This window comes from Macrobrachium rosenbergii, chromosome 1 (assembly GCF_040412425.1).
Source record: "Macrobrachium rosenbergii isolate ZJJX-2024 chromosome 1, ASM4041242v1, whole genome shotgun sequence".
NCBI lineage: Eukaryota > Metazoa > Arthropoda > Malacostraca > Decapoda > Palaemonidae > Macrobrachium > Macrobrachium rosenbergii.
In genome coordinates this window covers 18,574,721-18,588,685 of record NC_089741.1, presented here as the reverse complement: position 1 = coordinate 18,588,685, position 13,965 = coordinate 18,574,721, and the positions used below count along the sequence as shown (strand labels likewise).

At 43.9% G+C, this 13,965-nt stretch overlaps 1 protein-coding gene, 1 non-coding gene and 1 pseudogene across 2 annotated transcripts in view; all 3 read left to right on the top strand.

Annotated features, from left to right (window-relative positions):
• Positions 1 to 13,965, top strand: part of beg (malonyl-CoA-acyl carrier protein transacylase beg) — a 104,863-nt gene that overhangs the window by 49,342 nt on the left and 41,556 nt on the right.
• LOC136841988 (U6 spliceosomal RNA) lies at positions 5,728 to 5,831 on the top strand. Its single transcript, XR_010854135.1, has one exon. It is a non-coding gene; the product is annotated as a U6 spliceosomal RNA (small nuclear RNA).
• LOC136841918 (5S ribosomal RNA) lies at positions 7,331 to 7,447 on the top strand (annotated as a pseudogene).

Here is a 13,965-nt window from a genome sequence, read left to right as displayed (position 1 = left end):
CTCGGGGAAGTCTGGGATTTGATATGAGACCTAGGAACCGATGGGGTTGGGTCTCCCCTCATCAGCTGATTCTGACTTTTCTAATCTGGTGGACTCTTCCATAAGGTTTTCTCTTTCTTCAAAGGCAAAGGCGACTTGGGGAATGTGTGAGCTGGACCATCCCTCAAGGGCCTTTTTAGGATTTTGGAGGTCTTTAATTTTGTGGATTGGTCCCTTGGGGCGTTGGCCAGGAGGACGCAGGACCCCGAATTCCTCAGCATGGAGGATTTTGTCAGCGTTTTGTCCTGTTTGGACAAAGCGGTGAGGGATGGCTCTATCGAAGTTGCTGCCTTGTTTGGAGTTGGAATTCTCAAGAAAAGGTCAGTTTTCAGCTCCTTCCTAACTAAATCAGTGTCTCCTCTCCAGAGGGCCTCTCTGTTGTATGCTCCTCTGTCAAGCCATCTCTTTTCACAGGAGACAGTTAAGGAGATTTCTCGCTCCTTATCGGAGAAAGCTACCCAGGATCTTCTTGCCCAGTCTTCTAAGAGGATGAGGCCTGCTGTTCCTTTTGCTAAGAAGGAGAAAGTGCCCTTTCAGGAGCCCTTTCGAGGGGACCCTTCTTCAAGAGTCTCTTTCCGGAGTCGAAGACCGGAGAGAAAAGGAAGGTCTTCCTCCCGTCCAGCAAAGAAGACCAAATGAGATTCAAGTACTCCAGACAACAGTGGGTGCCAGACTGCTGAGATTTGCCGAAGTCTGGGCACAGACTGGTCCCTCTCTATTATAAAGAAAGGATATCTCTTCCCCTTCAGGGAGAGACCTCCCTTGACAACAACTCCAAGGGAGTTATCAGCCAGGTACAAGGATCCTGTCAGGAGCCAGGCCCTTCTACAAGCAGTAGAACAGATGCTGGAAAAGGAGGCCATAGAACCGGTTCAACAGCTCCATTCCCCAGGTTTTTACAATCGGCTGTTTCTGGTGCCGAAATCTTCGGTGGGGTGGAGACCGGTACTGGATGTAAGCGCCCTGAACTTCTTTGTTATCAGGACGAAGTTCACAATGGAGACGACCTCTTCGGTTCTGTCTGCTCTTCGTCCAGGGGATTGGATGGTATCCCTGGACCTTCAAGACGCATATTTCCACGTACCCATTCATCCCTCTTCGAAGAAATACCTGAGGTTCGTGATTCAGGGAAGAGTGTTCCAGTTCAGGGCCCTATGCTTCGGACTTTCGACGGCCCCCCAAGTGTTCACAGGCATTCTGAGGAATGTAGCTCACTGGCTACATCTGGAGGGCGTAAGAATCTCTCTCTATCTAGACGACTGGCTGATTCGAGCGCAATCGAAGGATCTCTGTCTAGAGTACTTATCAATGACACTAAAGATGACCCAGTCCCTAGGACTGTTAGTAAACCTCGGAAAGTCCCAGATGATTCCTCAGCAGAGCATTGTCTACCTGGGGATTCGGATGGATTCTCGGGATTTTCAAGCATTTCCATCCCGAGAAAGAAGAGATCGCTGCCTAGAGAAGTTGACTGCCTTCCTAGAGAAAGAACATTGTTCCGCGAGGGAATGGATGAGTTTGCTGGGGACCCTTTCCTCTCTGAAACAGTTCATTTCCTTAGGAAGACTTCACCTAAGACCCTTCAATTCTACCTGAGGGAGAATTGGAATCAGAAGTCTCAAGATTTGTCAGCTTCATTCCTGATATCGGACAGGGTAAAGGAGGATCTCCACTGGTGGTTGGACCCTCAGAAATTAAACCAAGGTTTGCCTCTTCAGTTGCCGAGCCCTCGCCTAGTGTTGTTTTCAAGACACCTCAGAGTCGGGATGGGGAGCAACACTGGGCTCGAGAGAAGTGTCAGGCACCTGGAAAGGGGAACAGGTGACCTGGCACATCAACAAGAAGGAACTGTCCGCGGTTCATCTAGCCCTCATCCATTTCGAACCACAGGTTACAGGATCGATAGTACAGGTGAACTCGGACAACACTACAGCCCTGGCTTACATCAGGAAGCAGGGAGGAACACATTCCTTCTCCCTTTACGAAACAGCAAGGACTTTGTTGCTGTGGGCGGAGGAGAGGAAGATCTGACTCCTCACCAGGTTCGTGCAAGGGGAAAGGAATGTGAGGGCGGATCTGTTAAGCAGAAAGGACCAAGTCCTACCCACAGAGTGGACGCTCCATTCCGAGATTTGCGAGAAGCTGTGGAGCCTTTGGGGAAGGCCGAATATAGATCTATTTGCGACACATTGGAACGCAAGACTAGAGAAGTACTGCTCTCCGATCTCAGACCCGAGGGCAGTTGCTATAGACGGTCTTCTCATGGTGTGGTCCGGAATAGACGGCTATGCTTTTCCCCCATTCAAGATCTTGGGGGAAGTATTAAGAAAGTTCGCTTCATCAGAAGGCGCGAAACTGACCTTTGGCCAGCTCAAGATTGGTTCACAGAGGTACTGGGATGGATGATGGATTTTCCCAGATCGCTTCCACACAGGAGCGATCTTCTCAAACAGCCCCACTTTGACAGATTTCACAAGAATCTCCCCGCTCTCAATCTGACTGCCTTCAGACTATCGAAGGACTGGTCAGAGCGACTGGTCAGAGCGCAAGGATTTTCAACCCTTCACGTCTACCAGTCAAGGCTGCAAAGGCTAGTACCTCTGTGACAAACATTGCCAGAGCCAGAAGAACCTCAACAGAGATCTGAATATCTCTGAAAATAAAGACCTTCATGACCAGTCTAAGTGGGAGGTTTTTGGAAGATGGAGCAAGACCCAGAAGATATCCTCTTCCAATACCTCTGTGACAGACATAAGTGAAATACAAGCTGGACGTCCTGCTTCACTTGAGGGCCTAGCAAAGTGCAAATCCTCGCTGAACCTTTGATCAAAGGATACAGAAGTATGAGTTGGAGAGACTTATGCCCTGTATTCAGACACAGAGGTCTGAATATTTGCTCTGTCAGAAGACAAAGACCTTTCACGATCTCATTAGGTCTTTTAAACGCTCTAAGACCAAGACCTCCAAGCCTCCCATTGGAATTTAGATGTTGTTCTAAAGTTTTTAATGTCCTAGAAATTTGAACCTCCTGGGAAAAGCTTCCTTCAGGGATCTGACCAGGAAGTCACTGTTTTTCTTTGCTCTGGCTTCTGCTAAGAGAAGTAAACGAGTTGCAGGCTTTGGAAGGTAGGGTTGGGTTTAAGAAGGACTCAGCTATTTGCTCCTTCAAACCTTTCTTTTTAGTGGGTCATCCCCAAGAATGAAAACACCCTTCCAAACCATGGCCATGAAGCTTTGAGGTGAAAGGACTTTTGTTTATCAGTGACAGGGCAAGAGTTGGAGAGGACTCTTTGTCCCATGTACAAAAATTATATTTTTATGTTAGGAGCCTTAAATTCTACCTAGATAGGAAGAAACAGCTGGGAGGTACATTCCCACCCAGAGTCTCTGATGCTCAGTCAGGGATCCTAGTAGATCCATCTCAAGAATGCTCATAAAAATATCTTTTTTAAGGTACATCAAAGATGTCATCAGAGAACTCATCTGTCTTGTGAGGATGAGCACCTAAAGCTCCTTAGAGTGAAAGCGCATGAGGTGAGAGCCATAGCGAAGGGTGGACCAGTTGGCATCATTGGCTTTTCACAAGTCTTTATCTCTCCAGGCTCTTATAGAGGCGACAAAATACTGGAGATGTAATTGTCCACAGAAAAATTTTGCATCTCATTATTTGAGAAATGTTAGAGTAACTTATGATAAGTGCTTCTCTCTGGGAGCATACGTTATCTTCGATTCGGTGCTGGGACAGGAGCTGAAACTAATCCTTCATAGTTTAGTTATTTTAGTTGATTCTAATACTTTGTGATGTGTTTCCTGACCCAGTTTGTTTGTTAAATCCGTCAATTTTGAGACTTACCTTTTGTTGATATTTTATAGTATAAAGTCTATAAATCTATATCAGATAGAATGATTTTATCTTAATTGTATTCTCAATGATGGTCCGATTTAAGTCTTCAGAATTTTTTGTTCAAAGACTTACCTGGCAGATATATATATAGCTGTATTCTCCGAAGGTCCGACAGAATTTCAAATTTCGCGCACACGCAGTGGCCGGTCAGGTGGTTAGTACCCATTCCCGCCGCTGGGAGGCGGGTATCAGGAACCATTCCCATTTTCTATTCAGATTTTCTCTGTCGCCGGACTGTCAACACCTGTTGTCAGTTCCTCCGCCTTTTGGATTTCGAAATTTGTTGTCACTTAAGTATTTTGGTTGTTTTTTGGTATTCGACTGGATCTGTGACTTGGCATACGCTCTTTGTGGACCGTTTTTGATTTTGCTTTTGACTTTTCTTATAATTAAGATGTCTTACCTCTAGCTATCGAGTCTGTAGCTTGGGTGAATGTAAGGTGAGGCTATCGAAGACTTTGATAGTTCCTCACTCTTTATGTATGATATGTAAGGGTGTTCAATGCTCTATGATAATCGGTAATGAATGTGTGGGATTGTCTGAGGGTGAGTGGAAGAAATATGAAGCCTATATGCTTAAATTGGAGCGTGATAGGCTGAGGAAATCTTCCTCCTAGAGTGCATCCTTAGTTGGACAGTCAGGGTTTTCTCCTACTAGTAACCCTGTAGTAATTTATTACTAACCCTGTAGTTTGTTGCTGCAGAAGGTAATTCCCTGGCTCTCGTGTGGAGTCAATGCGTGCTCTTGAAACTAAAGTGAATGCAATTCAAACGCATAGTGTTAGTGCTAGTGCCCCTAGTGTTGTGGAGGGGGCGTCAGATCGGCCCTATAATGCCTCTAGGCCTGGACCTCTGTCGAACTCCCAGGACCAGGGAGGGGGCATGTCGAAAGCCGCATGAGGGTTACGGGGCTTCCCACCGATCTGGCGTCCCTTCGGCAGGTCCTGATGACGCTACCCAGGCTGCCAGGGATCGTGCTCAGGCACGCATCCTGAAGGATTGCTTCTCGTCCTCCGACACGTCCTCCCGCCACGGGGTTGGAGCTCTCGGTTGGACTCTCGCCCTCTTAAGAGAAGCTTAGAGGAGAGGACGCCACGCCCTCTTCCTCTAGACGTTTGTACTCTTCCCCGAAAGTTGCGTGGATATTCCTCTGCAGAAGAGAATAAAGTGTTTTTCGAATGATCACTCTACTCGACCCCTGTCGCGCTAAGGCAAGGGCTAGAGCTTCTTCCCTGTGGAAGGAAGTATACGTCTCTCGCCCCTTTCCTTCTCTCAGGTTCAGCCCTTCTCCCGAGAGAGTGGCTTCTCCAACGCGTAAGATTTTGTTGGGTTTGCAACAACAGCTGGATGCTCTCATGAACCTTTCAAGATTCGAATCTGCCTGTTAAGAGGTTCAGACTTTCACCTTCGTCTCCCGCTTCGGGAACGATACAGAGCGTCTGTCTTCTAGAGAGAGTGTTTAGTGGCTTCCTATTCGTCTTCCCCCCCGAGTTGAGGTGTTGGCCTTTTCTCTTGTCTCGCGCCAGGAGCGCGTCTTGCTCTTCGTGCGCTTCACGCTTCACGCGCTCCTCACCTTGACGCCGGGCGCGCGCCTAGCCATGACGCCGCGCGCCACGCCAGTGACTCTCTTCTAGTACTTGCCACGGAGCCTCTCGCGCGTCACGCCATGACGCTCCGCGCCGCTTTGCCGTATAGCTTCAAGTCTTGTGTTGACACCGCTCCAGTTGTTCTTCATGTCGCACAACTACCTGCTTCAACATTTGATGTCCTCCTTATTTTAGCCAGTACTTGCTTCGGCAGTACATATACTAATTGGAACGATACAGAGAAGATTAGCATGGCTCTTGCGCAAGGATGACACGCTAATCGTGAAGCGTTCCACATTTTTTATGTTTACTATACGTACTCTAGTTGACGACTTCTTCGTTCGCGGGAGTTCCCGCCACGTATCGGCGAATCGAACTACTTTCACCACTCACTCAAGACCCACCAGCTGCGGAAGAACATCCTCTTTCGTCACAGCCTTTGTATGAAGAGAAACTTCTTTCGTCTTCTTCTTCCTCTGATTATCAGACTCTGGCTTTTTTCTTAGGGATCTGTTTCCTGAGACTTTTCAACCGTCGGCTCCTCTCTCTCCACCCTCGCAGTTGTCTTTGTCTTAAGGGGAGCGTTTGACGAAAAAATCGGAAATAAATTTTCTGGGATATTTTATATATGGCATCATACATATCCTGACTATCTTCTCAGAAAGTTTTATTTAAAAGTTCGCCACAGTTAGAAGTTATAAACAAAACAGTAACCTATCATAGTCAAATTACATTTTTCATATAATGTAATGATATTGTCAGTATATCGGTGGTAATTTCCTTTTAGCTATGAAATAATATCTAATGCGATCTATGGCAACCCTGTGGACATAGTACGCATCAGCGAAAGACAGGAATGCCGCAGGGCAGTCAGTGGCAGTCAGTCAGTAGCAGCTCAGAGCTTGACTAAGTAAAACGTCGCACTGGCCAACCTCAGCCGTGTTTTGACACTCGCTTCATTTAGCTTCATTTAGCGAAGTTATATTACTTTGCAGGTCTATTTTTTGGCTTTTCATTATGTCATAAAACATCAAACTGTGTAACGGCAAGCAAATAAATACACAGAGAAGCAAAAAATATCGTTTTTCTCAAAACTAAAGTTATCGACATTCAAACTGCATCTCCTTCATAACGCTTGCACCGATCTCAAGTACAAAAGTAAACGAAAGCTAAATGTTTGCATAACAAAGGGGCTTCCATGGGAAGCAACATGAGACCCGCACCACGAGAAAGAGTTTTTTCCCCGGAAGGAATGTCACTTCAAGAGAGGTAGCAAGTGACTCCCTTCATCTCCAGACTCCTTTGCAACCAGGCTTCATTTTGCACAAGCCTGGAAAGAGTGAGGGGCAGACGTTTGGTCCCTCCTACTGTTAGAGAGAGGTTACTTGATTCCCTTCCTGTCTCCTCTTTTGTTTTTTGTTTCCCAACTGCCTTCCTGTCAAACAGAAAATTGTTTGACCTGCTCGAACAGATGTTCGAGCGGAGAGCAGTGGAACAGATATTGGACTCGGTGTTCCCCGGGATTTTACTACAGATTGTTTCTAGTCCCGAAACTTTCAGTAGGCTGGAGACCCGTCTTGGACGTCAACAGGTCGAACAACTTGGTCCGGAAGGAAAAGTTCAAGATGGAGACCTCGCAGTCAATAGCCTACTAGGAGCCCTTCATCCCGGGGATTGGATGGTATCTTTGGATCTCCAAGATACTTATCTTCACGCCCCAATTCATCCACGTTCGGTGAAGTATCTCAGGTTGTCTTGGGGACTAGACGTACCAGTTCAGGGCTCTCTGCTTTGGACTCTGCACAACGGCCATACCACGTTGAAAACACCGCTTCGTCCGATCAGCGAAGTTAAGCAACGTTGGGTCTGGTCAGTACTTGGATGGTTGACCGCCTGGGAACACCAGATGCTGTTGGCGTCACATTTTGCTCCGAGGGTGTTTACACGTCTCATGAAAAACGTTGCGATGCAGTTGCATCTGTCGCACGTCAGGATCTCACTCTACTTGGACGACTGGTTGATTCGAGCGTCGTCGAAGAGAAGGTATCTGGAGGACCTTCAGTTGACTCTGCAACTCGTGAAGTCCCTGGGACTTCTGGTCTGTGGAGAAGTCGCAGCTGATCCCCTCACTGTCCATTGTGTCTGGGAATTCAGTTCTATTCAGCGGCTTTTATAGCGTCTCCGTCGCAAGAACGGCAACTTCTATGTACGAAAAAGTTTCGGCCTTCTTGGAAAAGGAAACATGCTAGGTGAAGGAAGGAATGAGTCTGCTGGGGACCATTTCCTCGCTGGAGAAGTTTGTTTTCTGGGAGTCTGCATCTCAGGCCTCTTCAGTTCTTTTTGTTGGAGAACTGACAAAGCAAGGAAGACTTGAAAGAGGAATTGAGAATTCTTCCTTATATAAAGAGGATCTGTGGTGGTGGCTCGATCCAACGGAATTGCAGAAAGGGATCTCCCTCAAGCTTCTGAACCCCAACCTAGTGTTGTTTTTCCGACGGGTCTTCAACAGGTTGGGGGGCAACACTAGAGGGAGAGAAAGTGTTAGGAACCTGGAGAGAGGAACAGGTGTCCTGGCACATCGACTTCAAAGATTTGGCGGCTATCTTTTAGCTCGCCAATTCTTCGAGGTCCAAGTTTGCAATCGTGTAGTTCTAGCAAACTCGGACAATACTTGTTCCTGTTCAGCCTTGCAAGAGAGATTATTCTTTGAGCCTATGCTCGCAACATTTCGATTCTCACAAGTTTTGTGGCAGAGGTCGAAAATGTTCGAGCAGACCTGCTCTGTTGGCGCCATCAACTCCTGCCGAAGGAATGGCCCCTTCATCAGGGGTTTGCCAAGATTTTTGGAAATTTTGGGGTCGCCATCTTGTGGATATTTTCACGACCTCAAGAACAGCGAGGCTCCTCTGTAAAGCTCATCTGTACTCGACCCTGGGGCAGTTGCGATAGTTGCTCTTCCCTGGGATTGGACGGGAATAGATGTTTACGCCTTTTTCCCCGTTCTAAATTCTGGGAGAAGTCATACGCAAGTTCGCGGCCTCACAAGGGACGAGGATGACTCTCATCCCCATGTTTTGGCCTTCAACCACTGGTTCTCGGAGTTTCTCTTCTGGTTGGTAGACGTTCCGAGGACCCTTCCTATGAGAGCAGACCTGCTCATACAAACCCACTTCACGAGATATCTTTGAATCTCCCCGCTCTGAACCTGACTGCTTTCAGACTATCGAAACTTGGTCAGAGCGAAGGGGTTTTTCTGGCCAGGTGGCACGGGCCATCGCTAGAGCCAGAAGTTCTTCATCTAAAGGATATATCTAGCGAAGTGAGCAACCTTCAAAGGTTGGTGTAGAAAGAAGGGCTTTTCCTCTTCCTCTATCACTGTGAGCCAGGTTGTGGATTTTCTCCTTTACTTAAGAGAAAAACTCGATATAGCAGTTCCGACTATCAAGTGTTATCGGAGCATGCTTTCGATTGTATTCAGACACAGAGGATTAGCTTTGTCTGACAATAAGGACCTCCACGATCTTACGAGCTCTTTCAAGACGTCCAAGGTTCCTCAGCTGATTTCCCCTGCTTGGAACTTGGACGTAATGCTCAAGTTTTTGATGTTTAGTCCTTTTGAGCCTCTCCACTCTGCATCTCTTAAGGATGTTACTCGAAACGGCATTCCTCGCGAAGAGAGTGAGAGAAGTTCGAGGCCGTCATGTGGGCTTCAAGGAACACAATGCTGTCTATTCTTTAAGCCCTAAGTTCTTGGCTAAGAATGATAGGTCTTCTAACCCTTGGCCTAGACACTTTGAAATTAAAGGTTTAGCAGACCTTATTGGACAGGAACCTGAGGGAGTTCTATGTCCAGTTAGAGCTCTCAAGTACTACCTTAAAAGAACACAGGACACTCGTGGTCCATTGGATGTTTTATGGTGTTCTGTGAGGCAACCAGTTAAACCTATGTCGAAGAATGCACTGGCATTCTTCATTAGGGACGTCATTAAGGACGCACACTCTAGTTGTGACGACTCCAACTTCAAGTTGTTGAGAGTTAACGCTCACGAGGTGAGGGCAGTTGCTACCTCCATGGCGTTCAAGAAAAATATGGTACTCAGTGACATTTTTAGTGCCACATTTTGGCGAAGTCAATTCGGTGTTTGCCTCACACTCTTGGCAAGATGTTTAGGTAGCATACGAAATTGCTTTTCGCTGGGACCATACATTGCTGCTTCAGCAACCTTGGGGACAAGGGGTAACTCTGATCCTATCCCCTTTTAATTGTGTTTTTGTGGTTGTTGGGTCGACTACTGGAGGCAGTCTTCCCAATCCTTTGCAAACTAACGCTTTAGGTGTTGGTTAGGTGGTTAGTAATGCTCTTTTGTCCTCTTTGTATGGGCTATGATCTAGTCACATTGTGGTCACGCCCCGTTGACAGATCATCTAGAAGTCGCCAGCTATATAGGTCACTACCTCGCTGGGGTCTCTAGTAAAGCAGAAGCAGACTAGAGTGACAGTAACCACTCAGTCAGCTACGCTATCAGATAAGGAACCAAAATAATTTTACCAATAATTGGTTTTTTCCTATTTCTTGGCTGTCTCTACCCCCTCCAAAGGTGGTATTCAGCTATATATATATCTGGCAGGTAAGTCTCATGAACAAAATGATATTTTAATGATAAAATAAAGTTTGTTCATACTTACCTGGCAGATATATATATTTATATTGCCCTCCCTCCTCCCCTCAGGAGACAGTGGCGTTAGAAAATCTGAATAGAAAATGGGAATGGTTCCTGATACCCGCCTCCCAGCGGCGGGGAATGGGTACTAACCACCTGACCGGCCACTGCGTGTGCCGCGAAATTTGAAATTCTGTCGGACCTTCGGAGAATACAGCTATATATATATCTGCCAGGTAAGTATGAACAAACTTTATTTTATCATTAAAATATCATTTTTATGATCGATTGGAAGAGGGTGTTGGAAGTTAAACCCCCTTTCAATTCTTAACACTAACAAGGTTAGACTTGATCAGGTGGTTGGGATTGGTTGTTGTGCTCCTTGGTTGTTTATTGATACCTAAAGCTCTGTCATGGAAGAGGGATAGCCCCCATTGATATGATACAGGTAAAGGCTCTGTCATGTAAGTGGGTCAGCCCCCATTGACACGATCCAAAATAAGGCTCTGTCATGTAAGTGGGTCAGCCCCCATTGACAAGATCCAGAAGGGCTGTCAGTCATAGGTCACAACCTCGCTGAAGCTCTTGAGGCAAGCAGACTCATAGACAGTATCCATGAAGTCTTCTGCCCAATCAGGTAAGAACCATGGTTTTTATATCCTACAACATATGTTGTTTCCTGTTTTTTAAATATTAGCTGTCTCTTATCCTCCTCCAAGGGTGCCAATCAGCTAAGTATATATCTGACGGGTTAGTTGCATGTACAAAAATGATATTTTTATGATAAAATAAAGTTTTGTACATACTTACCTGGCAGATATATACGACAATGGCTCCCAGCCTCCCCTCAGGAGACAGGAGGAAGAGAAAATCTGATTAGAAAACGGGAATGGTTCCTATTCCCGCCACCCAGCAATCGGAAAGGTAGATCACCTGACCTACCTGCCGCGTGTGCCGCGAGATTTGAAATTCTGTCGGGAACGTTGGAGACTATAGCTAAGTATATATCTGCCGGGTAAGTATGTACAAAACTTTATTTTATCATAAAAATATCATTTTTTGTAAAACCTTTACAGTTCTTACATCTTGGGTTGCCTATTATTTTTCATGAGTCAGCTAGAATGGGTTCTTTTTTGAAGAATTGGAGAATTGGTAACATTACTTCATTAGCTAAAGGTGGGAGTGGTAGGTCTTGTCATACCAGTTACTGCCCAATTTCTATAACTCCCATGTTAACTCAAATGTTTGAGCACATGTTGAAATAACATCTGAGTTCCCATGTCAATTTGGGAGTAAAGCTTTTAAAGGCATATTAGGAGCTACATGGCAGAATAAAGTGAGAAATGATATCCTGTGGGAAATTACAGGGCTACCATATGTAGGTGAGATAATGATGAATGGAAGATTGCCTGGACATGTGCTTCACACCACCTCAGGGAGAATAGTATGTGATAGTGTCAGCTGGAAACCAGAAGAGTTTTAAAGCAATTTAGTAGATTGTTTCTTTTTAGTGGTGACTACTAATCACTGACCTCTTTTAAGAGACCAAATATATTGTGTGTTTTCAAATTTAATTCATTTATGAAAAACAGCTTGTGTTTAATTTTTGGTTCTTGTGAGTTTATTTGGTATGGTTTGTAGCATGGATTGTTTGTTATTTTGCTAAGGTCAGCAAGAGAACAACAGTCATTCAGGATGAGCATTTTATATGTTTTGTTTGCAATATCTTTTAAAGGATATCATGGCTATGATACGCAAGAGTAATGTGAAGGCCATTTATCATCTTGTAAAAAGTAGTTTAATTTAATTCTAGGATATCTGTCTTTGTCCTCAGTAGATCTCTCATTCGTAAAATTACCTAATCTTGTTGGACACTGAAGAATCTAAACAAATTAGGTGGCTGTGTGCAGGTTGAGAGGCTTTCCCCAATGTCTTGGATTATTTACTTTTTGGCATCCTATTAGGTTTAAGAAAAAGTGAACTTAGTTACTTACATAGTCTGAAATGTTGCAGTCCAAGCAAAGGCAAAAGATATGCTTGTATTTTTATGGAATATATCCAGAAATGTTTTCTTCCAAAGAATGTGTATATTGTAACTAAGTGCTTGTTTTACATGAAATCTTAGCCAGTAGGAAAGCATACTTACAGTCGACCCTCGTTAAGGCAGACTAATAGGGGGGCCAGGGTGTCCATCTTAGCCGATAGTCCGGTTTAACCGGCGATATCTATATATATACCTATAAATACGTATGAATATGCTGTATTTCATTACAGGCAGTCCCCGGTTTACGACGGGGGTTCCGTTCCTACACCGCGTTGTAAGTAGAAAATCGTCGCAAGCCGAAAAATCGTCAAAAATCCAAAGAAAACCTTACTTTCAATGCTTTGGGTGCATTGAAAATGATGTAAACTGTGAGTTTTTCTTCAAAAAACCTCCAAATTTTTATTATTCTGCCATTTTGGAATTTTTATTATTCTGCCATTTTGGAGCCATATTTCTTCCATGAGATCGGCGCCGTGAACGTCGTAACCCTGGAACATGCGTCGTAAACTGGGAAATAATTTCTGATGAATATATTTGAAAAGCGTCGTAACCTCGGAACATCGTAAGCCGGACCCGTCGTAACCCGGGGACTGCCTGTATTTTTATAAAGAGTATGGATAATAAACCAATGCAGAAACGTTTGAATTAAAGCTCATGGTAAAAGATGAAAAATGAAGAATAAAACATGATAAAAATTATAGAATTCAGCCACATATGTAGATGCGTAGGCCGAGACATAAATGCATAATTGTTAAGTAAAATGAAGTGGAGTCTCCAAAATGAAGAGTAGGATTTTTTCCTTTTTTCATGTTTTTTATTTTAGTTATTTATTCATTATAGTTTATTATTATCTATATTAATATACTGTTGAATAAAAGTGAGATGATTGAGATCATCACTAATAAAATAGTGGGACAGTTAAGACCATAAGTTCACTAACACATTTTGTATTCAACAAAAACATTCTGTAAAGCGCGAAAATGCACATGATCAAAATGACTGTAATTCAACCTGTGAATTTTAACGATAAGTAAGGCTATAAAATACATTTCATCTTATCAATCTTGGAGAGGGTTGTTTTTTACTGTTACTAATGTCGTCATCAGTTTGCAGTCGTAAATCTGAGGACGGTCCTGGGATAGGATTCGCAAGTGATGATGCAGCACCACAACAGACTGTTGTGGGATTTTTCATACCACTATATTAAAATTAAAATTATGGTTGAATTCTTATTTTCATGAAGAAATAATTATATAAAGCATATTACTGAGTAATTTTTACCAACAGCAGTCAAATAATCACGATCATGGCAATGTTCAAACTTAGTGCCGTCACGACATATGCCTATAAATAGAACAGAAGTAGAGGGCTGTCATTGGCTAGCAGATCTGCATGGCAACCAGCCAGCCAATCAGGTTTTAGCTGTATTCTGTCTGAGAAAGAACTTTTGCTCGGAGAAACTGACAATGACATTAGCGCATGTGTTTTGAATACAAAATGTAGTTTTTAATAGTGTATGTATTTTACCTGTTGCATGAAGAATAGACTGAATTCCTTCTTATTATATCTGAGTGCAAAATTGTTGGTTCAGAGACTTCAGCAACAATATATATATATATATATATATATATATATATATATATATATATATATATATATATATATATATATATATATATATATATATATATATATATATATATATATATATATATATATATATATATATAT